General features: G+C 31.0%; 1 protein-coding gene and 1 long non-coding RNA gene across 5 annotated transcripts in view; one reads left to right on the top strand and one right to left on the bottom strand.

Moving 5' to 3' along the window:
* LOC123267676 overlaps positions 1–7,646 on the bottom strand; it is a 51,547-nt gene extending 43,901 nt beyond the window's left edge. Inside the window, exon 1 of the long non-coding RNA XR_006510098.1 lies at positions 7,303–7,646. This is a non-coding gene — a long non-coding RNA (uncharacterized LOC123267676). The remainder of the gene's footprint in view (positions 1–7,302) is intronic.
* The window catches only part of LOC123267636, a 302,887-nt gene that overhangs the window by 47,321 nt on the left and 234,112 nt on the right, over positions 1–21,454 (top strand). The window contains exon 1 of one of the 4 annotated variants that reach the window (XM_044732364.1): positions 8,124–8,604. The exons of the other annotated variants lie outside the window; for them this stretch is intronic. The gene's annotated coding sequence lies outside the window, so the exon portion shown is untranslated. Of the gene's footprint in view, positions 1–8,123; positions 8,605–21,454 lie in introns of those variants that run through there. 4 annotated transcript variants of the gene reach the window in all.

Here is a 21,454-nt window from a genome sequence, read left to right as displayed (position 1 = left end):
ATCCGATTAAACCCATAAGTTGTAAGTCGCATTTAACCAATGGATGGTGTGGACAATGGATTCCTAAAAGATTAGGAAACGTTGGTAGAAAGAGGACCACCATCCAGCTCGAGGAATGTTATACAGAAGAAAGCGGAAGGAAGAATAAAGGATAAAGGACGGAAAAGTAGGAAGCGGATATTTCAAGCGCATCATCGTCATTGCTGCTAAATCCGGAACGAGCAATTACAGTCAGTTGTATGAGGAGAGTCCGATGAAAGCTGGTTGTTGTTCGTCTAGTAGTTGTAGTGAGCGCAAGTATTCCCGAAATGCTGTCTGGACGCATTCTTCTTATTTTCCATAGAATTCAAGTCGGATGCTCCACCTTCTCGTTGTTCAACGAATGAACCTATATCTTCTCATCCGCTACTACTACTACTACTACTACTACTACTACTACTACTACTAATACTACTACTATTGCTGCTGCTACTACTGGAGCGACAGAGGAATCCTCTCCGTCATCGGTTATGTCGTTATTAGCTGCAAAATGTAAAAAAAGGTATCTGTGTAACCTTAAATCCCGAGCAATTAAAACAGACGATTGATCGAGGTAGGGGATGGATGGAGGATTAAGGGTAAAAATCTCGGGAAGAGTTAACCCACATTCAGGTAATGACAAACAGAAATCTATAGGCTACATTGTATCATCCAGCATCCAGAAGTCGCGTATTTTCTCAAGCAGGAAGAATGCATCAGATTTTTCGATTATTAAATTCCTAAGGGATCGAGGAATCTCTGTAAATATTTATATTGTTTCCGTACTGGTAATAGTTTTTAGAGTAGTCATGTTATTAATATTGAATTTAATTATTGATGAGTATAAATTATTAATTAGATATAAATTGATAAGTTATTGGGATGGGTTTAGAAAATCGAGATTTTTTACGTTTTTATTAGATATCTTTTGAAGTTATCAACTATCATATCCAAGATCATGTATAGTTTTTGGGAAAAAACTGTTTTCAATGCCGTCAAGAAAATCAAGCTCGAAGAATGCGTTCAAAAATAAATATTCTGCAATGAGCTTTCTAAAACAATTCTCAGATTTTTGAGCTGAAAAATCGTATAATTGGTAAACTTTCGAGTGTTTTGAGCTCAAAAACTGAGAAAAGTTGAAAAAGGTCTGCAAGATCAACCACTTCCGATTTTTTCTTAAATATATGAAAAATAATGTCGGAAATTTCAATTTCTCATCTGATTTACTCGGAAAATTTTTTTTTGAAACTAGAATTTTGTAACTTATGAACGGATGGTTATAGTGACATACTGTTATAGAGAATTTATGGTTGTACAAAAAAGGTCTCGAATAGTTTTTGATAAAACTACCCTTTCAAAGATCATTTGACATCAAAGTTGAACTTACAAGAAATGAGATTTTTTCACTTCTTTGCAAAATCTTCTACAGTGATCAAATTTATCAACCAATTGTTCTAAGACTATATATACATTTTTAATGGTTGAAAAACTGCGTCGAATGCAATCAAAAAGATCAAAATCGAACGTCGTGTTCAAAAGATATGCCAGTTTATATTTATCCTGTAATGTGTTTATTAAAACAGTTTATAGATTTTTGTGCTCGAAATCAACAAATTGATAAATTGCCAAGCATTTTGAGCTTGAAAATAGCTGAAAATTCCAGCGAATCTGCAGAGTCCTATTCGCAAATATTCCTGCGTGCATTTGTTCCAAACAACAACTAGCCGCAATAACCATTGCATAAAAATCGTAAAAGCTCAGAAGCTGAATAAAAATGATAAATACCAGCTGCCTACAGAGCGCCTGTAAAACGCCCGTGACGCTATAAAATTTAACGATTCGGTTGGTTGATATTCTTTTTCCCGAGAATCTACAGCCGGAGCGGAGGGTGGAATCCGTTGGCAGTTCAAAAACGTATTACTCGGCGGATTTCGCTAAGAAAATGACAATAATAATAAAAAACGCAAGCTATTTTGTTATTTTACCGGTGGCATCTTTTATAATCCGTATCGAGGTCCCTAGACGGGGGAGTGTTATGATTTTTCAATGTAATGTAAACAATAGAGAATTCACATGTGTCGTGTTTATTTGATATGTGTCTGGATGTTATGCGTTGTGAATGTGATTCGTCGGGATGCTAATTCCCGGGAGGTTCAATATTTCCCAGTGAAAATTCACCCACCAGAAGTTTAAACGGACGCCTACGGGCCCGAAGATGGACTTTGAATGATAATAACGAAATAGTTTTAAATAAGAGCTGAGGAACTTTTGGAGAAAGAAGAAGAAGAAGAAGAAGAAGAAGAAGCCGGACTGCTTCAGGCAAAATATAAGAATACACAAGTAGTGAACGTGCTGAGGCTTCTGCCACTAAATTTAGAAGCCACTTACACAAACTTTGTTCTTCTCTCAACTAAAAAGTTTTATAACCAGAACCAACCGCAACTACTTGTTTTTCATTCATTCGCTCACCCGCCTGTCAGTTACTTTTTTTCCTCCCGTAATTGTTCAACAATTGTCTTGTGCTTAATACAAAACATTGAAATAAAATATTTGGCTCCTGTTTACTCGATATTGACTCCAGCGAAATATTAAATCACCGTTTGTTTTATTTTTCTGGCTTCCGTTTATTTGTCAAACGTATATTAATATTGTTGTACTGTCGCAGTGCACAAATAAATACATCGAGAGCTAGTCATACATGGAGGGTAAAGTGATATGGAAGCACTCGTACGTTAACGTGTTATTTCAACGTTTCGTCGTGCGGAAAACCCGCTCGAGTATACGCCCACCCTCCCACACATATAGACATATGTGGACGCATATGAACACATGAAATTTATTTTGTATGAAAGAGATGTCCAGAATATTTTAGTATTTCCCATAAACCTCGACTCCTTATCGCAATACACCCCATCGGAAATTACAATCTAACTCTCCCGTCGAATCTGCAACTGCTACAAACTAATAAAACTCCTTGGGTGACTTATACAAGGTACACGGAGAAAAGATAAACCAAACTAGTGATATTTTGCGTTTTTTGTCGGAACAGACCAAATTTTTTGGGAAATTATTAATTGTACTAGGGAAGTAGAATACATTTTTATGGTTCTGTTGCAATGATATGTTAATGGTAACAATTTGTTGGAAAGGAAATGAATCCAAGAATAGTCCAAAATATCATTCAGCAGCTGGTCAAGAATTTCTTGCCTTAATTTCTGACTTTTTGAATCAAGCAATTTCGAGTTAAGCGTCAATTTCTCAAACTGTGAGCGAAATTTCACAGAAAATACAATCCAAATCTCCATTTCGCACGCTACAATTCCTCTCCTGGAAGGATAGAAGATATAACAGAGAATTTCCCCAGCATAAATCAAACAGCAGGCCATTAGGGCGGTCATAATTCGGCGATATCTCCAGAACGGAGCTTATTATATCCTGCATGCATAATTCGTCCGAAGTGGATGCATCCGGATGTAGAATCCTCTGGCGAGAAAACAGCAAATGTTTTGACTACTATAAAACAAAATCCCGAGATGATATTATTAAATTAATAATAACACGGTGCACTGGTAAAAGTGAGATTGAACCGTCGATAACCGTATAAGGGTGAAAATTATAACATAAATGCGGCGAGTGTGCGAATGAGGGGTGATGTTCGAGCTAACGTACTTTGGCATCGGACGGAGGAGAGTTTGCGGGTGAAGATGAGAGAAATGCTGTAGGGAAGAGAGAAAGAGTTAATAGAAGAGCTGCGGAAGTCCCGGATGAGAAGTGAAAGGGGTGCAGAAAGGGATGTCGGGATGGAAACACTGTTTGCCGATGGAGAAATTAAACCAAAGCTTGTGTCAATATCACTTCGGCTTTCGCTTACCATCCCACACACCAGCGCCCAAAAGCTTCAGAATTTTTCACCTCTCTCCATTCCATTGAATCACTTTGACACGTTCCCGGCTCTAATGAGTGATAACTGATAGCTCGAGAATAAACTTTTAAAAATTCATTACAACTGATTAATTGGAATAATTATGATGTTGATGTTGATGATGATGATAATATCCAGCGCTGGAGGAATACTAATAAATGTATAATTAAAACCCGAGCTTAACTTTGTGCATGTGGGAATCCGCGATTGAACAAATTTAATTAGAGCTTCCACTTAATTTGAGTTCGGTGATGCTATGCTGCTTGAATCTCTGTAAAATGTAATGAGGGTAGATCAAACCCGAGAATTTCGTAGCCTATTCCGATCATTATTTGCTTTTGTGGACATTGCTGAATTACATGTTTCATATGATCATGTGTGAGTGTGTATGTGGGTGATATAAAGGATTGGCGATGAAACCGACGGAAAGGGAAGAGTAGCTGTGCGTTTTAGCGAACATTGGGAACAATGCGCGTGGGTAAATCCCAAATGGTAAAACATCCTTGATGGAGATAGAAGCCTGCGCTTGTTAGTATCATCCTCGTCACTCTTTACAGCTTTAGCAAAGATATTTTACATTTGGAGCTTAATGTCCGACGGTGAGAGCGAGCGCAGTCGCGACCACTACCACCAAATCCCTATGTGGAACCACTAACAGCACCAATATCTGGATTACTATCATCACCATCAGTGGGGTGGAGGAGCGTCATTGTCTTTGGACATAATTTCCGGCTATGATAACAATTTTTGCAGGATGCTGATCTTCGACATCCTAGACCTTATTCGATCGATCAATAATGAGATTAGAATGATTTTCGACACTTTGGATCTAATGAATAGAAGATCTAGTTCTGGAAGATAGTCTTGGAAATCCTGGATCTGACCATTCATTGATCAAATCTGATGTAGGATGTCAAAGATCATCATCCTTGATCTGATCAATAAGACATCAGACTTAAAATGATGATCTTTGACATTCTACATCAGATTTGATCAATAAATGATCAGTTTTAAGACGATTTTCCATCTCATCTTATATTGATCAGATTCAGGATGTCAAAGATCATCATTATGGATATCAAAGATCATCATTCTGAATGTCATTAATAAATTATCATTCAGGATAATGATTTATGATATTCTGGATCCGATTCAAGTACTGAATGATGATGAGATTCAGGATGTCAAAGATCATTATCCTGACTCTGATCTTGGATCTAATTTGATTAAAAAAACATAAGGTTTAGAATGATGACCTCCAATGTTGTGGATCTAATCTATAAAAGATCAGATCCATTAACATTATTCATAAATAATTATAATGATGATTTCATCGAGATTCATTATTGGTGCAGAGTTGAAAATGTGGCTCAGAAAAAGCCGATTGGAAAAATATATGGAAAAGCGTAGTTGGAAGTAGGAACGGGATGTATGTAGTTACTGGAGGGCAACTTTAAGAGTTATAGATGTACCGCGGAGGCTGCGTGCGATCCCAACGGGTTTTATACTTGTATACTCGTGTGGTGGTATAGAATACAGCATCAGTGAATGGGTCGATAACGCGCAACTCGCAACTCGCAGCAACTCTCGCTCTTCTGTTACCATATACAACAACACTGTATTCTATATCTACATACTCTCTTTGTTTGTTGCAACATTTATAGTTCACTCTGTATCTCGATTTAAATACGACCATTATCGATATCTTTATCATCATTATTATTATTATTATTTTCATTATCATTATTTTTATTATCATCCTGGGTATTGTTCGTATCTTCATCATCATAATTATATCGGTAATATCGATGTTGTTATTATAATTATCAGTGGGATTATTGTTATTATTATCGATGTGTATATCAACATCTTTCCAAGAGATGATAACGTCTTTATTATTGATGATGATAGTTTTGTTATTAAAATCATGAATACTTATCGATCATTATTGATGGCTTTTGTATTTTAATGATTTATATCATGTATATTAGTATGCTTATCATCAATATCAATATTTTTATAAATTTTATAATCGATATCATGAATAACATTATGAATATCATAAATATTGTTTCAAATATTTACATAATGTCATTATTACTATTATGATGAATATCAATATCATGGCTATCAAGATTAATATCTCTATTATTCTAATTATCTTGATGATAATCAATATCTTTATGACTGTTGTGATCGATATCATTCATGAAATTATGGAAATCGTGAATATAGTTATGAATATCGATATAAATATCATTATCATGAAGAATATCAATATAATTATGAATGTCATAATAAATACCACGAATATTACTATGAATATCATGAATATCGATATCAATATCATTATGATGACGAATATCATCACTATAATTTTCATAATTAATATCACCATTATCATGTTCATGATAAATATCATCATTATCATGTTTATGATGAATATCACTATCACCATATCTATGATGAGTATCATTATCATCATTTTGATAATGAATATCACTATTACCATTTTCATAACGAATATCGTTATAGACATTTTTATGATATCTTAAAAACATCACTATCATCATAATCAGGATGAATATCATCATTGTCATGTTCATGATGAATATCACCATTATCATATTCATGATAAATATCGCCATTATCAAATTCATGATGAATACCATTATTATCATATTCATGATGAATATCATCATTATCATGGCCATTATGAATATCAATATCATGATTTTTATGATGAATACAATTATTATTATTACATTACATCATGTTAATAATGATTATAATCATTATCATGATATTGATGAATATCATCATGATCATGATGAATATTACTGTCATCATGATCATGATGAATATTACTATCATAATTTCCATAATGAATATGACTATTACCATTTTCATGATGAATAGCATTATAGACATTTTTATGATATCTTAAAAACATCACCATCATCATTTTCAGGATGAACATTATCATTGTCATGTTCATGATGAATATCACCATTATCATATTCATGATAAATATCACCATTATCATATTCATGATAAATGTCACCATTATCATATTCATGATGAATGTCATTATCATCATTATCATGATAAATATCACTATTATCGTTTTCATGATGAATATCATCAATATAATTTTTATGATAAATATCATCATTATCCTTTTAATTATGAAATATCATGAATATCAATATCAATATCCTTTTCATCATGATTCTACTCTTAAAAAATTCTTTTTTTTTACTATTTTAATCATTTTTTTATAAGTATTCTCATAATATCCCCATCCCTTAATACCTCTATAATATCTCTATAATAACTTCTATATCTTCCAAAAAACTCACCCCGATTTTCTCAGCACGTGAATATCCAGTGATTAACAGGTTGCCATGAGAGTACTGACGGTCAGTGGATCGTGGATAGTGAATCTTAAATAGTGGCAATACTCAGCATCTAGCGCCCTCTCTATATCGTTCGCCCGGTGGTTTAAAGCAACCCTGACGGTATTTCCTCTTCCAGTCGTTGGCGAACGCCACGACGAGGAGCCGGTAGACGCGTGCGCGGTGTCTCACTCTCTATCTCCCGTTTTTCGCGTTTCCGTAGCATAGTATCTGGCTCCTCTGCTACTCAGCTTCGTTCTTCGTTCTCCGTTCATTCGTCCGCGCGTTACAAACGGTGCATGTCACGGCCTTGACGCATCGTGCGCGCTTCAGGCGGCGTCGATCGCGTGGCCCCTACCTGCTGACGGATCTGACGCCCAACCCCGTCAGTGCTTTGTCTCGACGGTTACGCGCTGTGAATTTATTATTAATATTTTTTTTCGTTCGCACATCATTGTCATTCATAGTTTTATATTTTTTTTTCTTTTTTTTTTCTCAACGCCTCTGGAATAATGCTTCGTCTTAAAAATTTTAATAATTATTAAATTGACTGTTTTTTTATTAAAAATGTCTTCAATTTGTGAAAGTTTTAGCTCTTGCAAATAAATATTTTAAAATAATTATTAAAGACGTGTCTAATCAAAAAAAAATTTTTAAATGTTGTTGCAAACTAATAATAATAATAATAATAATAAAATCTTAGGACAAATAAAGTGAAAAAGTTTATTAATAAAAAAGTGGTGAAAAAAAAAAAAAAAGATAATAACAATAAAAATAAAAACAAAAACAAAAAGGAATGCGTCTTAATGACAAGTGTTAATTTTTTAAACTTAAGAATAAAAAATAAAATCTAGTCCTCTGTCTTGTTTTGTTGAAGTGAATTGCAACTACGAGTATTAATCAACCAAATATATTTAAATAATATTTAATAATTATTTATTGTTACAATTATAATATTAATATATAGTTATTAATGATAATAAATTTAAGTGATAAGACGTATGATATGGTGAGCGCGTGTGAATTCGACATATCAATTCCGTCGTGTGCCAACGACGTGTTCAATACTTACTAGTAATATTTAAAATAAAATTAATATTAATATTTAAATTCATGATTATTGAAGTTGTTATTTGAGTAATTGGGAAGCTTTAGCTTCGCTGTTTACGTCAGTATTATCATTATAATTTGAGCGTGTGAGCCAACTTCGAAAAAATTAGTGCGCTACGGGAAAATGAAGAGATCCTCTTCTTTCTTCATCTTAAGGTAATTTTTATTTTTTCATTGTTTTGATAGTGAAAAAAAAAAAAACGGACGAAATTTTTCTTGTCAGAAGATTTTTTTTGTATTTCAAATGAAATTTTTTTATAAAAAATTTAAAGTTTATTCTAAAATTATAAGTTTATCAAACCTTTTTAAGTGCAAAGTTTGACACCCATGTGTTACAAATATAAATTTGTCAAATTTTTTTGACACAGGTTGTACAAAAAAAAAATAGATATATATTTTTGACGCGAGTCGACGGATGGTAATTGACATACACGCGACTAAGTAAAAAGTGTCGTTAAGAAAAAAAAACATCAGTTAATGTGTCTGAAATAGACATTTTATGTATATTTTTAATAACATCGGCAGCACTTAATTTAGGTAATTTTTATTGAAATTTAGTCTCCTTGTATCGGAAATGATTTTTGTTATTTTATTTTTAAATTTATTTAGTTTTAACTTCGGTTAAATTTTAAAAGAAAAATATTTTTATTATTGAATAAAAATGATGATGAAAGTGAATTAATTTTTTTAATTTATTTTCAAAGTAACATTTTTGATAAGTAGCAAAATATAATCTAAATTTAAGACAAAGAAAATTTTATTTTTGACATTTATTAATTAAAATAATTTTTTTTCTTTAGTTACAAAATTATAATTTAAAATTCGACAAATTATTAAAAAAAAAAAAAAAAAAAAATTTATACAATTTTTTTATGGATAGAAAAATAGAATTAAAATTATATTTTATTTTTGAAAATTTTTTGTGGGTATCTAATAAATGTAGATTTTTCCAATTTATCAAAAAATTTTAATTTTCTCTAATTAATTAATGTAAATATTTTGAAACAACACTAAAATTTTGAAAAAAATATATACTTGAATCACTTATTTTTTTTTTCTGTCCATTTTCCAATAACAAAATTTTTTTACGCATTAAATAAATAAAATGCATACAGGCGCCACAACAAACTCTTCATATATTCCAAACATTAATATTTTCTCAAAAAATACCTATTAAATATCTCACATTTCAACATCAAGGCATATTTTTTTTATTGTTTCCGGGAGTATTTTTAAAATAAAATACTAACGTGTGGTGACACATAAATTTTGCTAACAAGTACTTTACACGTGCCATTTGGACAAATTTCGACAAGATGCTATTAAGAAAGTTTTTTATTTTTTTTTTTTTTTTTCAAGTGTTACATTAAAATGGTTTAAAAATAATTCTAAGCGCAATAAATTGTCGTTCTAGAGCATTTTGGGAAAAAATTGTCTTTATATATATGTATACATATATATGTACTCTTATAACGACCCCAGGAGTTTATCTCGTTAGTGAAACAACTTGACAAAGATGAAGAGATTCTCAATTCTTTTTAGTGTACAATTATATTATTTTTTTTTAACATCCCGCTTTGAAAATAAATAATTTTAAAAAGTAGAAAATTATTTCAGTCCGATTTTAAGAATTAGAGTTTTAATCAGATCTCCAGGTTTTGAGATCTTAGGAAGCCGGTCTGACTATTCCCAGTTGGACGTCCGGCCGTGTGTGTGTATGTAAATAAAATTTAGTCGTAGGATATCTTTAGTATACTTTTAGATATCTTTAGAATAGGAATCGAATCGATCAAGATCAGCGACAGGGTGTTCTAAAGTGTCAATTGAGACTTCGATTTAATTAGATGTTAAAGTCAATCGTAATTTGCTCGAGAAAAAGATATGAAAAACAAATAAAACACCAACAAAATACAATTTATTTTTCACTTTTGTTTCAAATAACTTTATAAATATTCGACTAATCGACAGAGAAAATTTTAGAGCTATCAAGTTAGCATGGACTCGTCCATCATACATTGACTTATTATTCAAGCAACAAAATTTATTTGTAGTGCTAAATTTGTTGCTAAATAGTTGCTCCATTTAGAATATTGTTGTTTGTTTAGATCCCGAAAAATCAATAATAATATCCGTCCAAGATGGGTCTTACCGCTGCTAGCTTGATACGCTAGAAAATTTCTTAGACTTACAAAACTAAGTCGAATGCTTTAGGCAAGTCTCAGTTGAATGACAAGTTCAAAAATTCTAGACATTTTTTAATTTCTAAATAATCATTTTTTTGCGATAACATTTGAATTCTTCGATTCATCAATTAAAGAGCTTATAAAAAATTTTTGAACTAAAAAAATTGGATCGAACGTCCCGGAGCAAATCAAAATCGAGCGTTAAAAATTTATAATCATTAAAAACTTTCTAAATAATCATTTCTTGATATAACTTTTGAATTTTGGCTCAAAAAAATTTTTTTTCAAATATTAACTTCAAATTAATCTATGTTTGTATATAAATAAATAAATTAATTTTTTTTCATTGATAAATTAAATGTGTCATCAATATTAATTTGATCATTTTTTAATTTTATTTATTGACGAGGAAATGTATTCTAAAAAATTATATTTTTAAAATCTACAATCAATTTTTTTTTCCAATTTTTTGTTACAGTTTTTTGTCGCAAAAATTACATTTTTTGAGATAATTTTTAAATTGTTCGATTCATTGACTCAAAAGTTCATTAACTATTTTTGTACTTAAAGAATTGCGTCAAATGTCGTCAAGCAAATCAAAATCGTGCGTTAAAAATTTCTAAATAATCGTTTTTTTTTTTTTTTTTTTTTTTAAATAACTTTTAAATTTTTCATTCAAAAGTCAACCAATTGTGAAATTTTTTTTTTTTAATATATCATAAAACAGAGTCATTAAATATTTTTCGGTAACAACTTGTCTGCTTATTCAAATAAAGTAACCTGACATGAAAAGTAATAAAGTTTAAGGTAAGAGCATTTTTAACGCAAATTATAAATTCGAAAGGTAAATGCGTAAGAGTAAATAGAATAAGAGTAAAATAATTTAAATATGTTGAAGTTATAACTTATAAGAAGTACGTGAGTTATGATTATTAAGTATTACATATTATTGATGTATATATATATTATATACATAACGAATGGAGCCCGAAGCGGTAGCACGGCTTCACGTAGCTTGCGGGGTGTGTACTTCGTTAGAAAACTTATTTATTCGGGCTTGAGCTCGGTTGGTCGTTGCATATTCTGTGAGACTACGCGAAGTACCGAGTATTCAGACGTGATTGAGAGAGCGGAAACGATCGTCTACGTCTGGGATAAAACGAGAGTAACTGAGAGAAAGACCCCTGAGCTGATGAAGAGAGAGAAAGAGAGAGCGAAAGAGAAGAAGAAATAACCGATGCGATGCGATGCGAGTTAAGTGTATATATAGCGGAATTTATATATAGAACCAGGAGAGAAAACTCGATGTCGGACGACAGATGTCTTTCCAATAAAACTTTTCGTCAATATTAACGAGACAAGACGAAAGAACTTGCACCGAGAAGTAACCTATGAAAAATAACTTTATAATCTCGGGGTTCTGTATTTTTATTGATGGCTTCATTATGGTTACAGTTTGGGGTGCTTTGGAGTATGATAGTCTAAAGAAAAGGGGTGGGGGAGGTTGGGGCAGTGATTTTTAGTAGATTTTATAAAAATCTAACTATTGCATTGGTCCTTATGATGGAACTTTTGAAACATTTTGCTGTAAATTGACTCAGCTCATCAAGCGGATTAAAAAAATCCACACAGAAAAAAAGGTTCACTTTAGACAAGAAAATATTTTTCTTCCTAATTATTTGCTTGAGCGAAAAAAAAATTTTTTTTTTGACACAAGAAATTTCACTTATTCCAACAAAATTAATTCTTTTGCTTTAAAAAGTACGTATCTTGATCCAAGACAATTTATTTAAGTCAAGAAAATCTTTTTTTGAGAAAATTCAGCCTCTTGCTTCAAAAAATTTTGTTCTTGGTAGAGCAAATTTTCTTGTCTTGAGAAAATTTCTCTCTTGCTCCAAAAAATTAAATATCTTGATAAAAGTAAATTTTTATTAATATTTTTATTGATTAACATCTCAAATGGGAAGATCAAATAATATTAAATCATTTTTTTTCATTCAGTATGTATAATTGCACGCTAAAATAATATAAATTGGGTATCAAATATTAAAGAGAAAAATTTTCTCAAGGTGAGAAAAATTTTTTTTTCAGCTGAAGTAGGTGGCTTTGCTTCCCAAAAGTATCTGAAAATCTTGATCAAATATAAAAATTTATTCTATCAAGTATTTATGATAATTTGAATTAAGAAAAAATGACTTCCACCAAGAATAGAATTTAAAGAAAAATTTTTAGTTCGGCCAACACAACTTCGGTCTTTCTTCAGGCACCGGAAAATTTTCTTGAGCCAAGAATTTTGTTCTCCAGTCAAGAAATTTTTCTTTCTGTGAATGGTTCAAAAGTTTATGTATATATACGATATTACCGGCTCTGTCTCCTCTATAACTCCCTTAATTCTGAACGGATTTAAATGAAACGTAATACACTCTTTTTTTGGACGATTTCTGAGGTTAAGTTCTAAGATGTGCCGATCTGTCGATTAGTTTAGAAATGACAGCAATTCAAAAATTTTTTTAAATCGCAAAAATTTTCACTTACCGTATTGCCGTGCAATAACAATTAAATGCGATATTATATTTAATTTCTGTAAATTGCATATCAAAGCTTATTTAATAAGCTTTAATTTGCATACTTATTTATTTTTCTAAATTAAATAGTTTAGCAACGACAAAAATTCAAAAATTTTTCAAAATTGCAAAAATTTTCACTTTTACCGTTTTTTCGTGCAATAATAATTGAACGCAATATCCTATCAAATTTCTGTAAATTGCATCTGAAGTCTTATTGAGTAAGCTTTAATTTGCATACTTATATATTTTTTTAAATTAAATAGTTTAGGAGTGACAGAAATTTGAATTCTTCAAAATCCTTAAAAATTAGCACTTTTACTATTTCTTTGCGAAATAACTAATGAATGCGATAACTAGTAAAATTTTTGTAAATTGCCTTTGAAATCTTATTAAATAAACTTTAATTTGCATACCTCATCATCAGGCTAGGCCAAAAATTACTTACTCTCTTTGTTTATTTAATGGAATTCTACTCTTGCAATCATTTTGGAAATGATTATTTTAGTAGTTGTTGGATTCCCTATGAAATCTCCTTCCATTTCAGCTGCCAAATGGTCTTTTTATTTATACTTTTTTGAATAATTAGAAAACAGCTAAAGAAGGTCGAGATTATAGATGTTTTAATTTGAAAAAGTCAATTTTAATTGGTTGATTAAATTGATTTATCAAAGTGAAAGTATCTTTGAGAAATACTCTACTGTTGGATGTAGAATTTGCAAAACTGGTCAAAGTATTCTATGATGATGGTAATAATAATAATAATAATAATATTAATTAGACGTAATAAATCGTGGAAAATGAACATTACTAAATTCCTTTTTATTATTACTTGGTACCTTAGCACAAAGCTTTATATTAAACAAGAATCCAGATAGCACAAAATAAAACTGCTCAAAGGTCTCGATCGAGCGTGATGTAGATGAACATGAATCGCCCTAAGACTATTTACTTTCTTTGATCTATCGACAAAGTCCCTTTTCATTATTAATTACATCAATAATAACAATAGAATAAGTTCAATTGGAGTTGTATGGTATGTATTAATACAAAGAAAGTTCTTGGACATGGTCCAAATTTATAATGGTCAAAAATTAAAATATACACTGAAAAAAAAAAAAAAAAAGTATTTTTCTGCCTAAAATATAAAGTATTATTAAGCGAGTATTTTTACTGAAAATAAATTGGTATGACCCTGTTTAAAAACATTAATTAAAAAGAATTAAAAATGATGAAATTCAAATTCTTTTCAATAATTTCAATTCTTTTGTTTGTATGTATAGATCTATAGTTTGCATGGCGTGACCGTTTCTCAATTCTTTTCAATCAGTATTCTTAACCAGGGAATCCTCATAGAAATACAAACTTTGAGGTAGATGCCGTGGTTAAGGCATACCGTTAGAAAATTATAAATTTTTGTATACTTATTAAGGACATGATGATACAATTAGTCTAAAAATTTGAAGTCGATTGACCACCTATAACCCGAGATGAATTAAATTAAAAATTGGATATTTAACATTAATTGCATACGCTCTCCACAGTTCTGTACCAGTTTCTCAGTTTTAAAATAAAATGTCAGAAACTTTAAAAAAACTTACAGTCTTTTAATGTATTTGTTGTGAGTTAAAAAAAAAAAAAAATTTTCGACCGTCTAATTATTTATAAATAACGGATTAAAGTTCAGCAATTTATGAAAAAGTATATATCTACGGAATCGGACAGAAACAATTGTATGGGTTGCGTCTTCACGAGTACAGTCTTGCGTAAAAATTATGGATTACTTAGCTACAAGCTCATATACTTTTTCTCCCCTCCGGGCGGAAAGCGTCAACTTTCGTCCCGCTGCGCTAAACGAAAATGCCGCTTTCCGCCTCCGTCGAGGAGAAAAATAGTATACACACCACGAGCAGTAACTAATAAAGCCTCAGATCACATGTTTATTGACCTCGGCTTCGCCTCGGACAACAATTACATGTGATCTGAGACATTTCTTATTTTACTGCCCTAGATGTGTAATATACTATTGCAGCGCGTATAATCTCGAAGTTTTTGACAATATTGTACCATGACAACTACATTTATAATCAAGACTAATACTCCATGCTATTAATACTGCTCCAAAATTAATAGCCAACTCATCATTTTCCTCATTTTTACCTTCTGTAAGTAATTATAATCTAAAGAGCATCTGTTTGTCTACAAATTATTAAACAAAATTTGTCTCTACGCAGTTATCAAAGTGTTGGTTAATATTTATCAATTAATATCTGGAATTGTTTCAAGTAAACTAATAAAAAAATAAAACAGAGGGTGATTGTTCGAAGATATATTTGTATCAATTCTCGTCAGGTTAAGTTTGCTATATTTTAATCTAGATAATTTGGTATGAGTGAAAGCAAGTTTTAGTAGAGTAAAAATAGGTATTGCTATAGAAATTAAGCTTTGGTATTTTTCCCACAAATATACTCCTTTCTTTACTGGAGAAAAAAATTTAGAAGGAAAGACACTTTTGTATAGGTTAGTTTAGGAACAGTTCAAAATTTCTATCCCGCTTCTTTTTCAAATAACTATTGAACACAATAACTTGTTAAATTTCTGTAAGATTTATGTAAAAACTCGCCATGTATGAGAGCTCAAATAAAAATTTTCTAAACTTCTAATCAAATTTTGCTTCCATTTTTGCTGCTAAAAAACCTTTATATATTATCAAACTTAACTTTGTTATGTTAAGAAGATTCAGCGATCATGCACCACCTGTCGGAGTTTTTCAACACTATCTTAGATCAAAAAATGATAAATAACCTGATATGATCCATATCTATCGATTTACATCAGGTCATATCAAGAATATATTTATATCAATTGTATTTAGTGAGGTTATATTTACTATATTTTAATTTAGGTATTTTTATAAGAGTGAAAGCAAGTTTTAGTAGAATAAAAATAGGTATTGCTGTAGAAAGTAGACTTTAGTATTTTTTCCACACGAAAATACCATTTTCTTCACTGGAAAAAAAAATTTTAGAAAGAAAGATACTATTGTTTCGGTTAGTTTAGGAACAGTTCAAAATTTCATGCTTTCCCCACTTCTTTTTCAAACAACTATTGAACGCAATAATTTATTAAATTTCTGTAAGATTTGTGTAAAAACTCGCCATGTATGAGAACTCAAATAAAAATTTTCTAAACTTTTAATCAAATTTTGCTTCCATTTTAGTTGATAAGTAGCTTTTATATATTATCAAGCTTGACTTTGTTATATTAAGAAGATTCAGCGATCATGCACCACCTGTCGGAGTTTTTCAACACTACTTTACATCAAAAAATAAAAAATAACTTGATATGATCGATTTAAATCGAGTCATATCAAGAAATTTTTGACAAAAACGATAATCAGAGCCAAAAAAAATAAAGTGAAAGTTTTAGTAGAGTAAAAATAGATATTGCTGTAAAGGTTAAACTTCGGTATTTTTCCCTCAAGAATACAATTTTCCTTACTAGAGAAAAAAATTTAGAAGAAAAAATATTTTTTTTCATCAAATAATTATTCCTTCTCTCCAATACTTATATAAATTTGTTTATTTGTCAAAGCATAATGTGTTGTCTACATAACGAGTTTAAAATCGATATATCGAGTATCTGATAGGCCCCCTTTCCCTATTTTTATCCCTATCCTCCGTTCCCGTTAGTTCGTACTCCGGTGGAATGAAAGAAGGGTAGCTCGTCTAGTAGGCACCACTTGAATCCGATACAGTCGAGGGTGGGTGGAGTACTGTACACCCTACACTTGTCGTACTCGATGTACCCCATCCATTTATATGTATACACATACATATATTCCTACCAATATAGAAAACTGTCTCGCACGGCAATCGACAACGTCCAATTAACGTAATTCCACGCGCGATACGCCCGAACGATATATCGATCCGGGAAACGCTCAAATTTGCTCCACCTCCCCTTTTCATTTTGTCTCCGCATCCGATACGCAACACATACAGCCCACACATGCTTCACGGGGTGCAGCGGGATAAAAAAGGCGAGGGGAGGTGTCACGCGCCGCTGTTCATTTATTAAACCGATCACTAGTCACTCGATTGACAAAATTTCGAAATTTAATGCTGTGAATAATTTCTGGAAAATAGTAGATAATTTTTGTAAAAAAAACCGAAAAATAATTATTATAGAGGTTGAAAATATTCAATTGATGATTATTAATTTATGCAGATGCAAATGTAGATGTTGATGCAGGTGGAGGTCCTCCGAGTGTGTGTACATACGCTCTGTGTACTTTTGTCATTTACTATCCGTCCCGGTGGATGTGTTTCGCATAATAATACTCATTTACTTGCTAATTCTCTATCAGACAATAATTCACCTATCTCCATATATTTTTAATTATCTCAATTATTATTTTTAAATTGCGTTTCGATGTTTTAATTCATTGTCCTGTTTAATTAATTGTTTATTGATGATAAATCGGTGTGATTTATTGGTTATTATCTTTTTAATTTTAGCATTGGGAAATTGAGAGTTTATAAAAATGTTCTTTTAAAATAACATTTTAATTTATCAACCAAACTACCTAAAACCATGTATTCACTTGTTAGGAGTTAAAAAGTGCGTTGAAAGCCGACAAAAAGATCAAAATCGAATGGTGTGTTCAAAAGTTACCGAAATTTAAAAATATTCTGCAGTGCAATCTCTGAAGTAATTTTCATATTTTTAAGCTGAGAAATCATCTCATTGGTAACTTTTTGAGCGTTTTGAGCTCAAAAACTTTGGAAAAGTACAGAAAGTCTGCAAGGTCAACCATTTTTTCGAATTTTTCTCAAATATATCAAAAATATTGTCGGAAATTTTAATTTTTCATCTGATTAACTTGAAAACATTTTTTTTAAGCTTTAGAATTTTGTAATTTATGAACGGACAGTCATATTACTACAATTGGGACATATTATTGTAGAGAATTAAAGGTTCTACAAAAAAACTCTCTAATAATTTTTTGATAAATCTATTCTTTCGAAAATTATTTGAAATTAAAGTTAAACTTTCAAGAAACGTTGAAAATTTTTTCACTTTATGCAAAAATCTACTACAGTGATCAAATTTATCAACTAATTGTTCTAAAACCATGTATACACTTTTAGTGGTTGAAAAACTGCGTAGAATACCGTGAAGAAGATCAAAATTGAACGATGCGCTCAAAAGTTATCGAAGTTTAAAAATATACTTCAGTACGCTTTCTAAAACAATTCTTAGATTTTTGAGCTAAAAAACCATCTAAGTGGTTAATTTTTAAGCGTTCTAAGCTCAAAAACTTTAAAAAGTTACAGAGGGTCTGCAAAGTGAACCACTTTTTTGATTTTTTCTCAAATATATCAAAAATATTCTCAAAATTTTAAGTTTTCCATCTGATTGACTCAAAAAATTTTTTTTCCAAACTTTAGAATTTTGTAATTTATGAACGAATTGTCATACTAGTACAACTAGGACATATTCTTATAAAGAATTAAAGGCTCTAGAAAAAGGTTTCCCTTTATTTTTTTGATAAATCAACTTTTTCAAAGATTATTTGACATCAAAGTTGAACTTTCAAGAAATGTTGAAGATTTTTTTACTTTCTTTAAAAATCAACTACAGTGATCAAATTTATCAACTTATTGTTGAACGCATTCGATAGATATCGTAGTTATAAATTATAAATAGCGCTTTATAAATTCAAACTTATATAAAAAAACTTTTTATAGTCTTTAAAAAATCCAAAATAGAGAGATTTTTCAGTCTAGCTTAATTGTTCCGTATATTGAACTAATCACTAGGTTTTCTAACCTCCATCATTCGAAAAAGCTCTCGGCTGAATCAGCGACTCGAGATTTAATCCGGTTGTAGACAAAAGCTTTTGGAAATTCGTCGCAGTTCCAATCCGACGTTTATTCTCTTGCACGCGAGTTCCCATTAATTAACCCCGGGACGTTAATTGCGTCGGGTGCACGTTTGCATTCTGCGTACGAAACTCCACATGCCGTTTACTCCCAGCCCTCCGGCCTGAGCTCTCAACTATGCCAACCATTTCGTTTTGCAACGCCTTAAATAAATTCACTTCTTAATTATCTGAGCAATAACTTTTTAACTTTCCGTTGATGAATTCAAAATGTTATCTAATTAGAAATCGCAGGCCAATTTTTGAACTATAAAGCATTTCCTAAATACAATTTTTATAATAATTATTCACAAATATAATGGAAAAAAATATAGAAAACTGCCATTAATTTTTAGTTTAGTACTAATGCTAAAAATAATGAACGTGAAATATTGAGATTAATAACTACTTTTTAAAAAATTACAGTAAAATCAAATGTTATAACCAAAATTACTAAAAAATTAACTGGACTTGACAGTAAAAATTAATCTAAGTACCGGAAATACCCACCGAATTTAAGGCGGCCCTGCAATTGCTCTTGATTTATCAGCTGTATAAAAAAATTACACATTTTGGTGATCAGTCGTTGCTCAATTACAATTAGGCATTTTTTTATTAGAAAAATTGTTATTTTGTTATTAAAAAAAATTTATTACGAAAGTAAAAAAACATTTCTATTTGGAGCATTGAAAACTAAAATGAAATAAATTTTGGTTTCTTTGCTATAAATTCATAAACCACCGAAATAACAGTCCCCTGGGCTGCCCCTTTCCCAAAATTGAAACTTTAAAATTAAATTTTAAGTTATTCGTTCATAATATATAATTTTGTCCATAATGTTTATAAACTTAATTAGTTAACTAATAATCTTCTTCAATAAAAAGTACAGAAAATTAATTTGTTTCATTAAATTCATTAAACCAAAGTTTGTCCCAGGCGTTTTAAGAACAGTCCCCTACCAAAAGTTCAAAGCCAAAAAAAAAATCCAGCGTGCTATTTTATGATCTGTAAGGTTTATATGGACCTGGCTAGCCTTGAGTTAATAACGATAGGGCTGTTAGCGCTTTATCGCCATTTTATTTAGTGTCAAAACACCGTTTGTGCTGGAAACATGTGTCTGGGCCACGAGATACTCAGTCCTTTGGCAACTATTTTTATTTATAAAATTGGATCCATAAGTCTTAATATTATTCTAATTAATGTAAATATTCATTGAGAATTTGAAAAGTTGAATGCATTGAAATAGTTTGCTTGATTTTTCTCAATTTGATAAAAAAAAACAGTCCCCTGGCAAACAGTCACCTGTCATGTTATATGGCAAAAGATACACAAATATCGGAAAAACAAAAATTAAATTGGCTGTTTATTTATTATCACTTAGCTAATAGTTTTGTAACCCTTGTTAATATTTTTTCTAATAAAATCAAAAATAATTTGGTCGGACAATTTTGTACAGATTTAAGACGTCCTTACAGAGAATCACCCATACATATTTTCAAGTAAAATAACTTTAAAAATAAATTAAATCTCAAAATTTTACTAAACATTCAATCTTATTAAACTAAAATCTATTTTAAAATATAAAACCTTTAAAATTAATAATAATATTCCATTGAAAACATGTCCAATAATAATTCTATATGCGAAAATCTGAATAAAATTTATTTATTTTTCATCGGGTAAATTTAGCTTCCATAAACTTTAAAAAGTATTTTTCCATAAATTCTGAAGAAATTTTATTTCTCAGCACTAGAATTAATCTGCTTAGTTCCGGCTGGCCCCAAGACAAACTACGCGGAGAATTCGACGGTTGTCAGGTGCAGGTGCCGCTTAGTATAAACGCCACAGTAGAGAATCCACATTAGATAGCATTGGAGAAACCGCGGAACCGGAAGGCTGTTGTAATTACGAGCAGAGGCTGTGCCGCCTATAAGTGTGTCCCGAGTAGTGACAATAAAAAACGACTGTGTAATCTATTTTTTATTAGCGGCGAGCTTAACTGAAACTAAATTCCCAGAGAAACCCAAAATGCAGAATAAAACTGCTCTGCATTTGCATTCGGCGACTTTTTCTATTTATTTTTGTTATCACTCTGGATTATTATTATTATCATGACTGTGTTTAAGTAATTACTTGTCTCAGTTGATGAAGGATGGAATTAAACGAGGAGGTTATGACCATAGTGTCGTTGTGGAGTAGATGAGTGGAGGACTACAAGAGAAGTTGAGAGTTCGCGGAGTGTTTCACGGATAAGCGAGGCTCAAGTGGGTGAGAGGCAAAGAGAAGACGGCATAACTCGTTGACGAGATTATAATCAGGCACCGGGATTAAAG

Source organism: Cotesia glomerata, linkage group LG6, assembly GCF_020080835.1.
Source record: "Cotesia glomerata isolate CgM1 linkage group LG6, MPM_Cglom_v2.3, whole genome shotgun sequence".
NCBI classification, from domain to species: domain Eukaryota; kingdom Metazoa; phylum Arthropoda; class Insecta; order Hymenoptera; family Braconidae; genus Cotesia; species Cotesia glomerata.
This window is presented reverse-complemented; position numbering and strand designations above follow the sequence as displayed.